The sequence below is a fragment of the Elephantulus edwardii genome, unplaced genomic scaffold, assembly GCF_000299155.1.
Source record: "Elephantulus edwardii isolate Elephantulus edwardi_28Jun2011 unplaced genomic scaffold, EleEdw1.0 scaffold00054, whole genome shotgun sequence".
NCBI lineage: Eukaryota > Metazoa > Chordata > Mammalia > Macroscelidea > Macroscelididae > Elephantulus > Elephantulus edwardii.
The window spans coordinates 16,016,869-16,020,795 of record NW_006399804.1 but is presented as its reverse complement, the minus strand read 5'-3'; positions in this window follow the sequence as shown (position 1 = coordinate 16,020,795).

Sequence of the window (3,927 nt, the reverse complement as noted above, 5' to 3'; positions counted from 1 at the left end):
GTCAGAGGCGGTGCGGTTGGCGCAGGATAGAGCAGGGTTTAGTGCTGTTGTGCATAGGGTCGCTATGAGTCGGAAACGACTCGACGGCACATAACAACAACAACAACAACAAAAGTGTCATTTCTATAAGAATTTTTTTATTTCACTCCTTTCTTGACTTTTTAAAAACCGATTCCTACCTCCAGTTAAACCACAGATAGGAATCAGCTCAAGGCAAAGTCAAAAAGTTATGTGAACCCACAAACTTCCATGGAAACATTGAATATCAATTTCTGAGGAGTGTCACTGCCATTTCTGAGTATTTCAGATGTGACATCTACATTTACTAAGAGTCAGGATTAACTCCTTGGTGACCAGTTAAGTGTTTTCATTTATTAAGTATGTGAAGAAGAGCTAGCACAGCAGGATACCTGAGGCACCAAGAAAGGAAGCTGAGGACATTCCCTGAGTGAGGCAGTCAGGCGCCCCGTGGAGGCTTGGCTGTGCTGCTTTCATTCGTTCTAATTTTTTTTTTTTGGTAACACTAAAAATCACTGCCATTGAGTACATTCTGACTCATAATGACCTTCCATCAGGTTCATGAGGATGTAAATCTTAACTCCTCTTTCTCCTGCAGAGTGTCTGTCTGTCTGGTGGATTTGAACCACTGGAGGTGCAGCCTTTTGGTTAATAGCACAACATATTATGGACAGTGTCACCAGAGCCACTTCTTTGGTCACAGTCTCTTCAAATCTATACCATCTGTGGAGGCTACTTTAATGATGCAAGAAAACAAGCTGTGACCTCAGATTTTCCCTTTCAGTGGGACTGAAGTCATGGGGCTGGCCTTAGGTTTCTGTGAACAAGAAAAGGTGTTTTCTATTAATTCTGACTTGATGGAACATGACAGTAACATTACTGAGACATCATCTCCCCATTGTCATCTTATCTCCACCTGCACTGATGAGTTTTGATTCTTGGAACCACTTAACCTATTTGTAGTGAAGTATCAGGAAGTGAATGTGATATGGTTCCTAAGACTGCAACCTGAGAGAACATGAGAGTGACTGACACGCTTTAACTAAAGAGAAGGAATGATCCTTGGTGAAATTTCAGACAGTGGCAGGGGAAATCAGCACTCTGAGAAGAATGGAGGACAGAGTGTCTTTCCCAAGCCCCTGACAGTACACTGAAGTGGACAGTCTGCCCGACCCACCTTGAAAGGTTGGTCCAGGGGAGAGGTAGTGTTACTATGAACCCTTTTACATCTCACAACTGTACCAGCACTAGCAAAACCAGTTGCTGTGGAATCATTTATGCCTCATTGGTGATTCCACTTGTGACAGAGTAGAATTGTACCCTGAAGAGTTTTTAATGGATGTGTTTTGTTTTGTTTGGGGCGGGGGGGGGGGGGGGCGGCGAAACTCCAGGCCCTTTTTTCCGCATCAGCTTTAGAAAGACTCCAACATTCAACCCGTAGGTAGGTAGTGATTGTGTTAGCTATTTGCACCACTCAGGTAACCAACCCCCTCAGTACTAATAGCAGTTGGTCAAAGGAAACTTCTGAGTACAAACAAAATGTTTCTGCCCCTACAGGGATCTGATTTTTGGCTGTCTCTGAGCTGATGTCCAGAGTTCTTTGGATTTCCCTTGTTTTTATCTGTCTCGTTGGTCTGCTGCTGCATCGCACTTAGCTGGAACCAACTCACAGTCGGCCCTCCAGCAGGCTTTCTGAGGCTGTAGCAGGGGAGGAGATTTGGCAGTCTTTCTCTCAAGGAGCAACTGGTGGATTTGAACTGCTTGCTTTTGGGTTGGCAACATGACTTTTTACCACTTAGGTACCAGAGCTATGTTCTGAAATTTCCACAAAGTATAAAATACTGAATATGGCTGCAATATAAGAATAATTTTAATTGATTCTTTTTTATTGGCATAAAAACAGAACCAACTCATAGCTAATCCTCTGGTGGATTTCCAAGGCCATATATCACACGGAATACTGTCTATTGCCGTAGAGCTGCCGTTTTAAAGGATTTAAGATTTAGAGCCCCTGGATTTAAACTGCCAGAGAAATGTGGGTTTTGGATTCATAGCTCAGCTCCCTGCAGACTAGACCACTAGAGCTCCCTTCTAACTGATTACTGTTGTTGTGTGTATTTAAGTTGGAACAGACTCATAGCTGACCCTCCTGTGGGTTTTCAGAGACTATAAATCACACAAGAGGAGATTCCCCATCTTTTCTCCTGGGAGGTGGATTTCAGCCACCTTACCTTCAGGTTGGCAACTCATTACCACTAAACTACGGAAGCTCCCTTTTGATTAATTAGCCAAGGTACAAAGAAAGGTCCCTGAAAGAGTAGCATTCTAGAGAAGAGCCTGAGTTCCAGCAGATTTACTGGTCTCGCAGAGGACAGAGCAGAGTTTAGGGCTGTTGTACATAGGGCGACTCGACGGCACATAACAACAACAACAACAGACTGAAGGAAACCTGGAGGCTCGGGCTTTAGGCACCCCTTCCAGTCTGGAACTGAACATGCGGCCAACTTTCATTTATATGAGAGGTCTATAAAGTGACTAATACCACCAGGGAAGAATGGCCTTCTCAGAACAAGCAACCAGAGGAAGTCAAAAGGGCAGCATTTGCCCCCAGATAAAGCTCAGGCAGTGGGATGAGATAGGAAAGGATGAATGGAAACAGGAAGCCTGGAGAGGGAGGGGGAAGATTGATGTTACACTGAGGGAATTGCAACTAACCTCATGAAACAAAATGGGTATAAGTTATGAACTGGAAAATAAATTTACCCTGTCAAATTTCACCCAAACTGCAACATGGTGTAACAAAAGAAAAGGTTTTTAAAGATGCATGGAACCTTGCTGTGCAAGGATCACAAGGATGTTGATGCCTTGTTAAACTTTTGAAAATTCTAAACCGACAGGTTATAAGTAGATGAGCTCCTAGATGTATATTAAATTTTTATTTTACAATGCTTTGCTGCTTGAAAGGCAAAACATTCCATGTCAAATGAACAGAGGGGGTGAGGTAGTGGAGGGTGGCTCTTTGGCTACCCCTTTGTCATGTGTGTTGACCAGCCTTGGACTTCAGCTGGGCCCCAGCCTGAGGGCACCAGGGCAATGGTCAGGAGTGTCCAGGGGAATCACGGTAGCGTGCAGTTCGGTTTGCAGGGTTGGAGAGAGAAATTTCCCCAGACCTGCACTGACCACTGTTTACCTCTTAGAGTGTGTTTCAGGAGCTCACTCTAACCACTTCCTCCCACACCATCTTTTGCTTTCCTCGCTCATTTAGAAACAATACAGTATTAACATCTAAGGCCTTGGAGAAGTGAGGTATCTTAATCTATAAATCAATGCTAATTCTTAACCATCAAGTTAATATTTTTTTTTCTTTCTTGTGGTTACAGAACCCTGAGCAATACATTGCAACATATCATCACCTAGTTACAAGGCTGAATGGTGAAAGGATCATTAGTTGTACAATTTATTGGGTGCAGGGGATGAGGGAAATGGAAAGAATTGTTCTTGAAAACGATGTATTTGAATTTTTTAAATAAAATAGTAGAAAATTTTTTAAAAAGTGATTAAAAAAAAGGAGAAAGAGATATTAGAGAGCTTTGGTGGAAGGATGTTAGTTAACAGTTGTGGAGAAAAATCTCCAAGAAAAGGTAAATGGATGGTCCCCAAACCCCAGAGCTAATGAGTCAAAGCAGAACATGAACCTGGGTTTCTTCTGACTGTTGTTAGGTGCTGTTGAGGCAGCGCTGACTCATTGTGGCCCTGTGCACAACAGAGCAAAACCCAACCTGACCTGGTGCCACCCTCACAATCTCTGCTGCCAGTGGATGTCAATTAATTTCGTTGAAGTTCCTCCTCTTCTTCATGGACCCTCTGCTTTTCCAAGTTGGGTGTCCTTGTCCAAGGACTAGCTGCCTC